This window comes from Mustela nigripes, chromosome 9 (assembly GCF_022355385.1).
Source record: "Mustela nigripes isolate SB6536 chromosome 9, MUSNIG.SB6536, whole genome shotgun sequence".
Taxonomy (NCBI): Eukaryota; Metazoa; Chordata; class Mammalia; order Carnivora; family Mustelidae; genus Mustela; species Mustela nigripes.
In genome coordinates this window covers 36,767,797-36,783,247 of record NC_081565.1, presented here as the reverse complement: position 1 = coordinate 36,783,247, position 15,451 = coordinate 36,767,797, and positions in this window count along the sequence as shown.

The following is a 15,451-nucleotide window of genomic DNA, read 5'->3' as shown; positions in this document are numbered from 1 at the left end:
AGGGATACTGTGATTCCCTTTACTGAGAAAACAGGAGAGAAGGGGTGTTTCAGCAGGGGTCTGGGGTGGTGTGTGGGGGAGGTGGAGGATGATAAAATCCATTTTAGATATGCTAGATTTGACAACTCAAGTTGAGATGTCCCATAGACAGTTGGATAAGTATGTCTGAAATTCAGGCTGAAGACAACATTTCGTGAGTTATCGATAAATGAGTAATAGTCAAATCAGGAAAGTGGGTGAGCAGGTTGCCGTGTGGCTCAGTCAGTTGAGCTTCCAACTCTTGATTTTTGTCTCAGGTCATGATCTAGGGTCATGAGATTGAGCCCCACATCAAGCCCCACATAGGGCTCTACGCTGGGTGTATGGAGCCTGCTTAAGATTCTCTCTCTCCCTCTCACTCTGCCCCATCCCACCACCCCTCTCCCTCTCTTAAAAAACAAAAACAACACATAATCAGATATTGAAACCCAAAGACAGGGATGCTCCAAGAATAACAGGAACTAATAGACACAAAAGCTATTAGGACTCTATCTCTCATCTCTGTTACTTCCTACCAGACTCCTTCATTTCCTTCCCCTGCCCTGCCCAGCCCCTACCATCCCCACCACGAGACCAGCTTCTAATATTTTTCTGGCCACAAGGTAAAAAGCATCACTTCAGACAATCACAAAGCTTAAAAATGTTGTCTAGGCATCCAACAAGACACTGGCTTCTCTTTCTTCCTTGCAGTTTGCAAGTTCCTCAGGAAGTGCTCTGATTGGCTCAGCTTAGGTAGATACTTAACTCTGGACCCCATCAACTGTGGCCAAGGGATGGATGAAGCTCAAATTGCCTGACATGGCTCACGTGAAAACCCCATGGACATTGCGGTTGGGCAGGGTGGTGGGGGCAGTGGATCCTAAGAGGAGAGAATGCAGAATGGCAGGTGTTCGCTATAGTCCACCCCTTGTTGCCCAACATACACACACATTATTTTCCTACATATGTAGGATCCCAAAAATGTCCTCACCTACATATTCCAACCATTCCACTAGACCTATGCCAATAAATTCTCCTCCTGTCTGGTGGAGGGCAGCTCAATGACACATCTAGCTCCTGCTTCTGGGAATTATATCACAGGACTACTGTTCTTCATACAGAAGTTCTCTGGCTAATGTCCCTCTGTGCTCCACTCAGCTTTCTATAAGGTGTGAATATGGCTTCTAATAATATCATTACCTTTGTTTGAACTGCCTTTGAACTACCTTTAAACCACTACCCCCCTGCCCAGAAATAACCCCCAAACTCCTGGTATCTAGAGATGAAAGAAAGAAAGAACAAAATATAAAGAAGTCACTGTAGAGTGGTCAGTAATCCCGAGCTTCATATATTTTTTGGCCATGAATGACAATGAAAATGGTGGGACTAGGAAATCTCAAGGCATCTGTTTGTTGATTCATTTCTTTGGCTACAGAGTTTCTCAGTAGCCAATCTGGCTGCCACAGGTTTTGCCCACAAGGATGTGATACTTTATCCAGTGTTCTGAGAGCATCATTGTGGAGGATTTGTCTGTGGAGCGTTGTACCCATTAGCACTACACTTTCTGGTGGTGTTTTGGGGATTATCCTGGGATTGAGCAATCACAGATCTCTGCATTTATGAGGATTGGGTGTGGTTTTATTTTCCTCCCAGATGATACAATTCTTTTAAAATCATAATCAGCTGTCAGTTTCATCTAGGGGAGAATTCGTTTTGCTAATAAGTTACTCATCCTAAAGCACTCCCCACCTCCCCAAGTTTAAACAACTCTAGGTGTGCCTGGGTGGCTCAGTCAGTTAAGTGTTCACCTTTGGTTCAGGTTATGATCCCAGGGTCCTGGGATCGAGCCCCGCATCCAGCCTGGGGAGCCTGCTTCTCCCTCTCCCTCTGCTGCTCCTCCTGGTTGTACTGCCTCTCTCTCTCTCTCTCTTTTTCTCTCTCTGGCAAATAAATAAGTAAAATCTTAAAAAAAATAAATAAGCAACTCTGAAATCAGAATACAGTCTTAAAATTAATGGCATGTGATAGTTTTTTAGCTTCTTTTCTCCTAGTACTGTTGACCCTGCCTTGTACAATGCCGGAGCTAGGGGTACCAACACCTTGCACGGTAAAAAATGTATAACATTTTAAAAAACATTTTTAAGGTTTTTTTTTAAAGATTTTATTTACTCATTTGACAGAGAGAGATACACCCAGAGAGAGAATGAGCAGAGGGCGAAGCAGGCTCCCCACTGAGCCAGGAGACTGACATGGGGCTCGATCCCAGGACCCCGGGATCATGACCTGAGCTGAAGGCAGACTTTAATCATCTGAACCACCCAGGTGCCCCTAGTTTATTTTTTATAGTAATCTCTACACCCAATGTGGAGCTTGAACTCACGACTCTGAGATCAAGAGTCACGTGCATTTCCCACTGAGCCAGCCAGACGTCTGCCATGTATAACTTTTGATTCCTCCAGAACTTAACTACTGACCAGAAGCCTTCCTGATGACATAAACAGTTGATTAACATATGTTTTGTACATGTATTAGGTAATGTATTCTTAAAATAAAGCTAGAGAAATAAAATGTTACTTAAAAATCATAAGAGGAAATACATTTACAGTGCTATAAAAAAAACAACACACACACACACACATATAAGGGGACCCATGCAGATCAAACCCCTATTGAGGGTCAACTGTAGTTCATAAAATAACTTGCCTCTTGTAATTGATGGAACATGAGATTTACTAAATATAGTAATTTCATCAGAGTTCTTTTTCACAAATAATAGAATCCACCCTGGATAATTAAAGCATAAAAGGTATTTGTCAAAAAGATATTATTTAGCTCAGAAATGTTAGGAGGACTGGGGAAATGAATTTGAGGCTCAGTTTCTAGGAACAACACTCAAACCATACCACACAACCTGATGAGGAAACCACAGCCATTGCCTCTCCAAATACTAAGCACCAAGAGTTTAATTCAACTGCCAACTTTACAAGCTCTGCAGCACTTCTGCGGTGAGAACTCAATATTGCAACCACTGGGAAACCACCACTGTTGCCACTACCACCCCCCAAAAGTGGACACTTCACACTACCAGTAAGAGCAGAAATTGAAGTCTTTTGTCCAATCTGCTTCCTTCCTGTATCAGTCAGAATTAGGCAGGTAACAATGGTTACAAACAACGCCTAGATCTTACAAAGATGTATTTCTTGCTCGTGCTGCAGTTCGGCATGAGTGAAGTGGGGAGGAGTCTGGTCACTGTGACCACCACTCAGTGATCTAGGCTGATGGAGGTTTAACCATCTTATGATGCCTTCCTTTCTTTCTTTCCTTCCTTCCCCCCTCCTTTCTTTTTTCCTTTGTTCCTTTCTTTTTTAAGGATTTTTAAAAAGTAACCCCTATACCCCATATGTGGGGCTTGAACCTACAACCCCAAGATCAAGAGTCATGTGCTCTACAGACCAGGCGCCCCTATGCCAGTTTCTTTCTTTTTTAAGATTTTATTTATTTAGGGGCGCCTGGGTGGCTCAGTGGGTTAAACCTCTGCCTTCGGCTCGGGTCATGATCTCAGGGTCCTGGGATCAAGCCCCGCATCGGGCTCTCTGCTCAGCGGGGAGCCTGCTTCCTCCCCTCTCTCTCTACCTGCCTCTCTGCCTACTTGTGATCTCTCTCTGTCAAATAAATAAATAAAATCTTTTTTTATTTATTTATAAATAAATAAAGGCACCCCCCCCATGCCACTTTCTTGATAGGAACCTTCAGCATCTGTTGTGATAAAGGGAGGAAAAATGTGCAATGGCTTCTGCTCATATTGCATTGATCAAAACAAATCTCATGGCCAAACCTAACATCAAGAGACAAGAGAAGGGCAACCCTCCTGGTGCTCAGAAGGAAAGGAGAACCAGAAATATTGAACTTTATTGATATTTACCTCACTCATATCATAGCTCACTTCCAGATCAAAGTCTCACACGGGAGCATGTAGCGTATGCCTATAAAGAAGCTGCATAGGATGCTGCAAATTTTAGTTCTGACTTTCACACAAAGAAGACTGGATTTTAAAATGTGAATTTTCCCATATAGGAAAACTAGTTAAAAGGTGAAGGACATGTGTGAATACAACATATTTTACTACCATAATCAATACTAGAAATTTGTAGAACCATGCTCTCTGAATCCTCTGGTTTGCCACAAAAATGCAAGAGCTGTGCAAGCACTTGGAGTGATTTCTTTTCTTTCTTTCTTTCTTTTTTTTTTTTAAGATTTTATTTATTTATTTGACAGAGAGAGATCACAAGCAGGCAGAGAGAGAGGGGGAAACAGGCTCCCTGCCAAGCAGAGACCCCCCGCTGATGTGGGGCTCGATCCCAGGACCCCAACAGAGGCTCAACCCACTGAGCCACCCAGGAGCCCCAGAGTAATTTCTTTTTTAGCGCTATGTTTTTCAGAGTGCTAAAAGGGGCACTTTCAACCTCTCTAACTATGCCTTCTGGCGTCATGGGACATCCTAGGCTGGAGTGACAGGGCGAGTAGCCTTTCTTCTTCAGCCTGCTCTGGAATGACACCCTTCCCTCACCGGCATTCCAGTCAACTCGCTTTACTATGAGAAGAACCATCATGTTTGCCTGACAGGGTAGGAACATCCAAAACGGGTGGTCAGCAAGCAGTTAGGGGCCAACAGAGGAAGTATTTTGCTTGGATAAGGAAGTGTCTTTCAGCCTTGACCCCTAACTGCCAGAAGTTAGATGGTCCTGAGTCTTGCTGAATTGTAGAAGCTGAGTTCTTGGCTATTCTCTAATGTTGATGATGAGGAAACTGAGAGGTTCTAGCAGTTGGGATGGTGGTCCACTGGGAGAATCTGAGAAAATGGGAAACGCTGCTTGTCCCCAACCTGTCTTCCCTCCTTTTTTCCCTCCAGACAAGCTTCCTGTGCTTCTCTAGCCCATATAATAATAAACCCAGCTTCTGACAATTCTCAGCTTTACTGCTTAAATCCAGGTATACCCAGCAAGATGTTGGCTCATCTATTTCAGTTCCAGCTTACCCTTCTCCGTTCCAGTTTCCAAATTCCTAGGGACTTGCTTTTATCAGCCTGGCTTTGGTCAGATGCCAGTCCCTGTATCAGTGATCCACGGCAGGGGAGGGAGGTCATAACACTCTGGCTCCCATGATAACTGTGAATGAAAGGCTGTTCCCACCAGAAGGGAGGGCCATCTGAACAAAACATAAAGGCATCCACAAGACTAACATTAATGGATTCAAGAGAAAAGATGAATCTGCAAAATAAATATGGAAGTAGCTGTCACAGAGGTAGAAAGAAAACCAGGAAGGAACACAGTGTCAGAGAAGCAAAGAAGGGACAGAGGTTTGAGAAAGCGGGAGGGGTCAGCAATCCAGAATGTCATAGTAGAGGTCTCGTAGTTATAGAAAAGGGAACCATTGGACTTAAAAGAAAGGAGGTTGTTGATTATCTTGGCAAGAAGTTGTTCCAGTGGGCAGTGGACAGTGGGCAATGGAGGTGGGGGGTGTGGTGGCCCCCAGATCTGAGTGGTTTGATGAGTAAGAAGCTGATACAATAGAGGTGACTCAAGATGATTATTGTAAAAAATTGGGGAAGAAGAGACACACAAGGAATGGAACCAGAGGAACTTCATATTCGATTTCTAAAAATTTCTTTTTTAAAAAATATTTTATTTATTTATTTGTCAAAGAGAGAGAGAGCACAAGTAGGGGAAGCGGCAGGCAGAGGGAGAAGCAGGCTCCCATTGAGCAAGGAGCTGGATGCGGGACTCGATTCCAGAATCTCGGGATCAAGACCAGAGCCAAAGGCAGCTATTTAACCGACTAAGCCACCCAAGTGTCCCCTAAAAATCTCTTATGTGTTTCTTGCATGGGTGTGTTTAACTACTGGTGAGAAAGTACCTGGAGAAAGAATATAATTAATAGCTATTTTTATTAATGCTGTCCATCTCCCCTGGGCTGTGCAGATCCAGGCAGGCAGGAACAGGGATGGAAGAAGCAAAAACCTGGCAGAAGACATGAACCACTTCAACTTTTCTTAGGCCATACTAGCAAGTAGGGCAGGGCTAGGAGGTGCCTGACCTCAGCACTAGGTGACCCAGGTTCGGCCCCAGGACACGCCCAGGGCCCTGGGATTGTGCTGTGGTCTGTGCTCAGACAGAGAAGCCTTGTGTGAAGAGGAAAGGATCCCAAGGCTGGAGCCAGTCCTCAGAGGGTGGGGGTAGGGAGAATGTGAAGCAGTCATACTCTGGGATAGACAGTCTTGCCATGACTCTGCTCTGATTTCCTTATCTTGAAACCATGCCTATTGCTACCCCCTGCCCACCCACTCACTCCTCAGCATCCCTGCCAAGCTGTCACCTGCTTCCCCGCCTCCTGTTACTCCTCAGCTGCTGCCCCCACCTTCTGCTCTCATCATCCCTGGAGCTGGCTCGCCAAGGTCAGTTTCACCTCCTTGTCACATCCAGTGAATATTTTTTAGCCTTGTCTTTGTTGACTTCTTGGCAACAGTGAGGCTGTTGATTCCTTTTTGAAACTCCATCTTTCATTGTCTTCCAAGAGGCTACCCTCTCTGGGACCATTTATTCCTCCTCTAAAACAATTATTGTCTTGTTTGTTTAGTTTTTAGAGAGGGAGGGGGGAGCGGTGGGGCAGAGGGAAAGAGAGAATCTCAAGCAGGCTCCACACCCAGAGCAGAGCCCACATGAAGCTCCATGGATCTCACAGCCCAAGATCGTGACCTGAGGCCAAAGCAAGAGCCAGACCCTGAACCACCTGAGCTGCCCAAGTGCCCCAAAAATAACCACTGTCAATTAATCTGTCAGAGCTTTCCGTTCATCATAGCTATCCCTTGCCTGCGTACAAGACAGGCCCTTGGAACAGATGAAGGAACTGGGACTGAAGGGAATCAAGAGGTTTTCCTGAGGCCCCAGAGCAGCAGTGATAGCGTCTGGACTAAAACCCTGATTTGCATTCTGTCTGTCTCCCTTACCGGTCTGGCCCCTCCTTGGCATTGGGCTGTTGCTCTCTGCAGCCACTCTCTCCTCCTCTCAAGTGATGAGGTCCTCCTCAGCGTTATGGTTCTGTGACCATTTTATGCTGACGATGCCTTAATGCTAATTCAGACCCCAGTCCCAAGGCCCAGACAGGTTTGTTGTTGCTGCTGCTGTTGTTATTAAGAACTAAGATTTATGGAGTGTTTACAACATGGCAGGCACTGTGCTAATTTCTTTATATACATCATCTCATTAAATCCTTACAAAGACCCTATGAAGTACAACCCTTTCCCATTTTCCACTTAAGGAAACTGAACTGTAGGGAGATTAACCACCTTGTCCAAGGTCAACAGGGGCCCAGGTTTGTCTGACCCGAATCCATTCTCTTATCAACTGACCTAAGACCTTCTACCAAGAAGTCCCAACTAGTGCCTTACACTTGACATGTCCAATTTGAGCCCACGCGTGCCTTACTTGCTGTGTGACCATAGGCAAGTGATTGAATGTGGGAGCCATGATTAATTCCAACTTCCCCAAAGCCTATCCGGCCTCTGTGCTAGCTAGTTCAGTACAACAGTGCTGCCGTCTCCCAGTTGACAGCATTGTGCAAAGCTCTTCCCCCTCCTTGCCTCTTCACTCACGTTCATCAAGATTTGGTGACTCTGTGCTCTAAAAAGCACTGTTGTCTCTGACCTGGGCTGGGTCCTTCTCTTACCTGCTCTCTTACCTGCCACGTCATTCATTCAGATCACCTCTCAGCTATGGCCGCTTTGTTCTCCTCCCTTCTTGCTCTCCTCTGCACGGCCTCCAGACTGGTCTTTCCCAAACACAAAGCTGACCAAGTCTTCCCAGCTCCCAGGGCCTTCTGACTCTCAGTTGAAGCCCCGGAAGCTCAGCCTCACTCCTCTACAGCCCCCGCTCTCACCTGGCCCACCACTGACCATACAAGGCTCCTCACTATTCCTGCCCTTCCCTCTCATCCTTCCCCTGCCCTTCCCCCAAGGGATAAGGGGTATCCTCTGCCTCTTCATACTGCCCCCCACAACTGGACACTGAGCCCAGAGGTTGGGGTGTTCAGGTGTTTAAAATTGGTAATGTTTCTCTATTTTATAAAAATGAAATCTAGTCGGGTGTGTGGGTGGCTCAGTTGGTTAAGTATCTGCCTTTGGCTCAGGTCATGATCCCAGAGTCCTGGGATCAAGCCCCACATTGGGCTCCCTGCTCAGATGGGAACCTGTTTCTGCCTCTCCCTCTGCTGTTACCCCTGCTTGTGTTCTCTCTAATAAATACATAAAATCTTTGAAAAAAAAAAAGAAATCTAGGGGTGCCTGGGTGGCTCAGTCGCTGAAGCACCTGTCTTTGGCTCAGGTCATGATCCTGGGGTCCCGGGACCAAGTCCCACGTCAGGCTTCTTGCTCAATGGGCAGCCTGCTTCTTCCTCTCCCTCTGCCCCACACTCTCACCTCTCTCAAATAAATAAATAAATAGAATTTTTAAAAGATGGAATCTATGGTTGCACAACAATATATAACAGTATAATTAATACCTCGGGTGTCTGGGTAGCTCAGTTGGTTGAGGGTCTAACTCTTTATTTTGGCTCAGGTCACCATCTCCGCGTTCTGGAATTAAGCCCCACATTGGGCGCCACATATCAGGAGAGAGTCTCTCTCTCTCCCTCTTTCTTGGTTCCCCCTGCCTCTGCCCATTTGCATAGGTGTGCTCGCTCTCTGAAGTAAATGGATTGATCTTTTAAAAATATCTATACATAATTAATACCACAAAACTATACACTTATACATGGTTACAATGGTAAAACAAAGCAAAACTGAATGTAACTCCTTTCCCAGGTCTTTGCTCCTGGAGCTAGTAATAAGGTCATATTGGGAGAAACTCCTCACCCCTTCCTCCCCAACTGTGCAAAGGTCCTGAGTGTATTATGTTGTGATTCACGTGGTCTCTGCTGAGATATCCAGTTTGGGAGATGTCCAGTTTGGGAGACAACATCCAGGGTCCTGCCTTCCCAAGTTCACCCTGCACTTGTAGGGCATTGTTAGGGAGTGTTTGAGGGTCCCACCTGCTCACGCAAACACAGATCCCCTCTTCATTTGGGAGTACTCTCTGAATACTTTGCCCCCTTTCCTCAGCATAATCCCCTGAAGAAGTTTAGGCTTCCAGAAGGCTAGAATCATGAAGAAGTCTGAAGATGACTCAGCTTTGGGCCTGCGATGCTCACCCCAAGAGACAGGGAGAAAAAAGACCCAGCCTTCTGCCTGAGATAAGAAAGGGAACAATGTCCTGGAACGAAACTCCATTAACATCTCAGTAAGTTATCCCTGCACCCCAATTCCTGCCTCAGGCCATCAGATCATCCCTTGGGGACAGAGATCAGACACACTAATACACACACACACACCACCGACAAAGCAGAGGCACACATAACGTACAAGCAAAGACGCACAGATACAGAAATAACAAACCTGCCCAGGCCACAGGTGTGTGCACGAAAACACACCTCCATACAGAGTTATGCATGTCTTACCCTCACTACACACACACCACATATCCAGGAAATATACACAAAAGAGGTACACAGGTCTCCATGACACACATGCATGACAGTAAACCTGCTAACAAACTCACAACAGGCATGTGTTTTAAACCAAGGACTAAAGAAGTTAGTCTGAGATAAAGACACAGGTTGGTTTACTAGAGATTGAAAGAGTATGTGTAGGTGGGGGACAGGCTGGTGGGAGAGACAACCAGGTAGTAATGGGGAAGGGAGAGATCCTAACACCCAGGGAACAGAGTGGTGGTTAGTTATATGGTATCAACCAATCACCTGGCCCTCATTTATGTATCTGTTAGTTTAATAGTTACCCATCTAGGTCCTCTGCTGGGCTCGGTGGGCACAGAGGGCTAAGCCCTGCTTTCTTGGCACCTATGCCCAGCCTGGGAGGGAGACCTACCCATGAGCAGCTGTAACCCAGAGTGGGGAGTACTGTGAGGGGAGAATGCCTATCCCGTCTCCAGGCAGCAGTGGAAGGTAGGCAAGGCCAGGGAGACTTGAATTGAATATTGAACAAGTGGGAGCTGGGGGGATGAAAGAGATGGATGGGAAGACCAAGAGAACAGCACATAGGATGGTGTATTAGTTTCCTGCAGCTGTTTTAATCAATTCCCATAAATTTAGTGGCTTTGAACAACATGGATTTATTCTCTTACAGTCAGGGTCAGAGGTCTGAAATCAGTTTCACTGAGCTTAAGTCAAGGTGTGGGCAGGGCCAGTTCCTCCTGGAGCTGTGAGAATCGATTGCCTTTTCATCTTCTAGGGGCTGCCTGTATTTGTTGGCTTGTAGACCCCTCCTCCATTTTCCAACATCCCTTTCCCTCATCCTATCACCTCATTTCTGACTCTAACTCCTACCTCTTTTCTATTGGGATGGTTGTGATTACATCGGGACCACCTGATAATCCAGGATAATCTTCCCATCTCAAGAGCCTTAACTTAATCACAGCTACACAATCCCTCTGCCACATGAGCGCACTCTCGGGTTCTGGCAATTAGGATGCGGAAGTATTTGGAGACCATTATTAAGCCCACCACATATTATTGCACACACTTCAAAACATCCCCTAATGGGAATCTTGTTGTCCTCAGATTGAAGATGAGGAATCTGAGGTTCAGAGAGGTTAAGTGATTTATCTAAAAACAAGAGAAATGGATAGATGGTCTTTAAAAAAAAAAAAAAATAGACTGAAAAAAGATACAGGCTTGTTATTTAAAAATTATACGACATACAAAAAAATACAAAGAAAAAGGCAACATCTCCCTGAAAGTCTCACCCCCAGAAACGGTCAGTATTAACACTTGGTGAGCATAACGCTTTGGGGTGGGGGGAAGGAAGTGAGGAGGAAGGTAATGTAAAAAGAGTTAGAGAAGTAGAAAAATTATACAAGAATGGGACATACTACAGAAGCTGTTTTTGTTGTGTGTTTTTTTTAAACACAACATACAAAATATACTTGAATTTAACTGAGGGAAAAGAAACACATGAAAATGAAAGAATGATGAACTGCAGCTAGGTATTTCTTCACCTCAAAAAATATTCACTCCTAAAAGACCCCTCTCAACAACAACAGTTCTGATTAAGAGGCTGGAGTAGGACTTGTATCATTATGTGTCAAGTTTTAGAAGCCATTAGTTGCTTGCAACTATGAAGGCAAATGCTGGGAGCACCTCTGCTCTCCTTCCCACCCCTTCTCTCCAGATCATGTTGCCAGTGTTGTTCTAACTTTATGAGTTTTTATTTACATTCTGTTCTGCAACTGAAATTCCCAGTTTAATCTTAAACTAGAGGGAATTGCCATTTACCAGAGGTCCTTTTACCAGGACTCTCCCTTCCTCAGCTCATTTTGACTAACTCTTGGCTGACTGAATTTTGTTACTGTGTAGTTTTGTTTGTTTTTTGTTTTTTCAGAAGAGCTCATGGGTTATCTATCCCCAGAGCAGTGACTGAGATCAGCCACTTTGTTGGTTATGCTTTGGGGTAATTCTTGTTTACCCTCACAACTTCATAGATAACTGCTTCCTCACTTTGGCTTGTGGCATGTTATGTTGGAGAGCATCTAAGATCAGAATGAATTTGTCCCCATATATGACTTGCTCTTTCTGCCTTGGTTCCTGAAGTATTCTTGTTTTATCTTCCAACTTTAGTGACTAAATCAGTCTATCTTTATGCCCATTATTCTGTATCTGCTATTCTGGCATAGGTTGTTCACTTTCCATCTGGATATTTGGTTTTTCCTTATTTTCAGGGGAAGTTTTATTCTATGTAATACCTTAAGTGTCTTTTTCTGTTCCATTTTTGGAACCTCAATGTTAGGGCAGCCAACAATCATGCTTATGGTAGCTTGCCTTTGTTCAATTAACTTCACTCTAGTTGCTTTAATATATTTACCTTTTCTCATCATATTTACTCTCAGGATCTCAAAGCCTTTCCTACAAATTTCTTTGATTTTCAGCCATACCTATTCTGTGTTGTTACTGCTAGTCTGTCGTATCTGCAATGGTATTGTTTGCGTCCTTTGCTATTTTTCCTTAGTTCTGAAATCTCCCTTTTCGTTTCATTCTGTCTTATCATCTTGTCTTTGAGTTCTTGTTTTCTGGATTTCATACTATTATTAAGGCCTTTGATAACAGGAAGAACTTGCCAGGATTCTTTTATGCCTTTGGTTGTTTTCTTCTAGATTGGGTTCTTCCTTTATTTTTTGCTTCCTGTCTTCCTTGTTCCTTTCCCTTTCCTCCCTCCTTCTCCCCCTCCGGTTTCCCTTTTTACTTCCTTCCTACCTATATTGTGGCTGTGATCCAAATGCCTAAGGGCCATTGCCATTAGCTTTCCACTTAAAACTCTTTAGCATACCTCTCTTCACTCTGGAGTGTAGGTCCTTGAGCCCCTTCCCATCTGGACCAATTTATCTGCCCCTGGGAGCTGTGGTTTGAACTTGAATATTGCTTTCAAACTCACCCACCCCATTTCTGTGCCCTGGCGGTGGTTTGGCTGAGGCTATCTGCTGACTTTGATGGGCCCCCGAGGAGCTCTCCTCGGGAGTCCCCCGAGGAGTCTCTCCTCTGCGGCCCTCATAGATACCTTTTTCCAGCTGGGAGGTGGGGCATATCCCATCCTGTAGACTTTGGCTTGTTTCCCCAGCCTTACCCCCATGCTCTGGAGGCTGCCAAGCCATGGCAGCTCTTCTCGCCTCTCCTGAGGTCTCACGGAGGAACACAGGGTCTTCTATTTACAAAGGCTTTCCCCAAGACTTTTCCTAAGGCTACTTACTCACACAAAAATCCATTTTCCTCAGATTCCAGGAGGTTAGTGCAAATGGCTGGTATTTTGACTCATCTTTTCTCAATGGTCCTTTTGGGCATGGGTTAGGAGACATACCACTCACTTGTTGCACCATTATCTTCTGTTACTTTCCTTGGCTATCACATTTTAAGGTTTATAAAAAGAATTTGCATGTTTGGTTGGACTTGAGTTTCTAGCAACATTTTTGTTTGGTTTGGGCTTTTTTCCTCTTGTTAGTGGTGGGAGGGGTACGAGGGAGTAAAGTGATTATGTATGTGATACCTTCACTTTGCCTCCTAACCCAGAGATCCCACCCTTGCCTTGTCCATATGTCTCCCCTCAGATCCCTCCTTTGGGGAAGAACCTAGCAGCCCCTAGTACTTTCAGATCCCTGGAATGAAACAGGGGGGCAGTGGACTAGTACAAAGTGGGTGTTCAGTCCATGGCAGAGGAGTGAGCAGGAGGCAGCATCAGAGGGACCTCCAGTGCTTCTCAAGACAGCATCCAGGCAGTGCACAGCACGAATCGAGGCAGGGAAGTAGGACAGACAGGAACGATGACTGGGGAATGGGAGGGTTGGGGTGGGCAGGGGTGATATCCAGCTGGAGGAATGCCAGCTGAAGGGGGCAGGAGGAGAGAAGAGAGTATGGCAGGCAGGCCCTAGGAATGCGTTCTGGTCTGGGGGCTGCACTGGGGTGTGACCAAAGCACTTAGACTCTTGGGGAATATTACAGAGAGCAACATTAGATACAAGTAGAAAAGCCTAGTTCCTGCCTCTTCTCATCTCAGCCTCTCCGGAGGAAGCGTCTCCGCCTTGTGTCCTTGTGTCCTGAGGGTGCTCTTGCTCCCTTCCCTACAGCCACAGGTAAGGCCTCAGCCACCACCACATGAGACGCCCTCTGCATCACAGGCTACACGCTAACATACCACAGATGTGCCCCTGGTCACCTAATCACACAAAACCACAACTCTGTGGTTGTATACCCTCACCACAAACTTGCAGGTGATGGCCCATGACACATGATACTGAAGGTCTGAAGGTACACTTTGCGCTCAGCTCCGCACTGTTTGGCTCCCCTCTCTGGGGCCTTTGCCTTTGATTCTCCTGAGAGCTTGCTCTGCCCCCTGGTGGCCACTCCCCTAGCCACTGCTCTTCTGGAAGGATCCTAATTATCCACTCCCTTACAGGCCTGGTTCCTGGCCAAAGCAGCTTCTAGCCCTAAACAGCCTCTCCCCACAGACTGGCACTGTCAAACCAGGCCCCCTCAGATCCACGCGCCCTCAGATCGACTTTCCCATCAGTCCAGCACTGTTAGGCAAGGCCTTCTCAAATAGGTGACCAACAGTCTCAGTTTCCCTGAGACCGAGGGATTTCCCAAGACTTGATATATTCAGTGCTAGAACTGAGAGAGTCCTAGGCAAACTAAGACTAGTTGGTGGTCCTGTTCTCAGACCTGTGTGCCTTCAGAGTGATCTCTCCTCATATAGGACTCTTTAGCAGCTCTCTTGATTAATCTACCCCCTCAGATTGGCCCTTCCAACAGAGATCTCTACAGCAGCATGTCCCAGACCAGCCTCCTCTCAGACTAATCCTGTCACACTGGCCCACTTACCTTCAGGTTAGCCCTTCCCCATTGGAGTACCCCTGTCAGAAAAGTTCTCCTCCAGCCTCTCCCAATGCTGGCTCCATCAGACTTGCCTCCTCAGATCTCCTTCCTCTCTGCCCTCCTCTGAGAAGGGAAGGGTGTGAGGATTACACCCAAAGCTTTTCTCATCCTTTCCGTGTAAGATGAACTTCTCCGGAGTCCCAGTCTAGGGAGTTAATGAGCTTACCCACTGGCTCTGGGGAGTTCCAGGCCTAGAGGCTGCCCCAGAGGTCTCCCAACAACCCTCCTCTCCTGGCTGGCTGCCGGAAGGCAGAGGTGGGGTGTGTCAACGATCAGATTAGCCCACGGGACCCAGAGCAGGAATGAAGGGCAGGCAGGTGGCCGAGAGGGGGCAGCAGAAGCCAGGACAGTCCCCAGCTCAGGCCAAAGAGGCACAGTGGCCACAGGCCGGGGTCTGGACCAGGGCAGGAGCACAAAGAGGGAGGCAAAGAGAGAGAAGGGGCTGACAGAGTCAGGGAAGAGGAACAGAGACACAGAAATGGGGTGGAGATCCATGCAGAGCCAGAGAGACACAAAGAGACTGAGCTGGGGAAAGATACACAGAGACAGAGGAAGACAGAAAAGGCAAGAGTAAGAGACAGGGAGGAGACACAGAGAGACAGACAGGGTTGGAGACAGAGATAGGAGTTAGAGACATACACAGAGAAGGAGACAGGATAGAGATAGAGAGAGAAATACAGGATAGGAACCAGGACAAAGACATGGTCGGAGATAGGAATGGGACAAACTGCTGGAAATGCGCAGTAAGAGGATGGGGGCAGCAACAAGTTAGCCTTGTAAGAATGGGGCATAGAGGCAGGTCCCCATCTCCAGTGCCCCTTGGGGGAGCAAAGAGAACTAGTGAGCTGAAAAGCTGAGCCAACATACACATTGGGCCTGGGATCCAAGCCACCCCGGCAGCCCCCCTCAG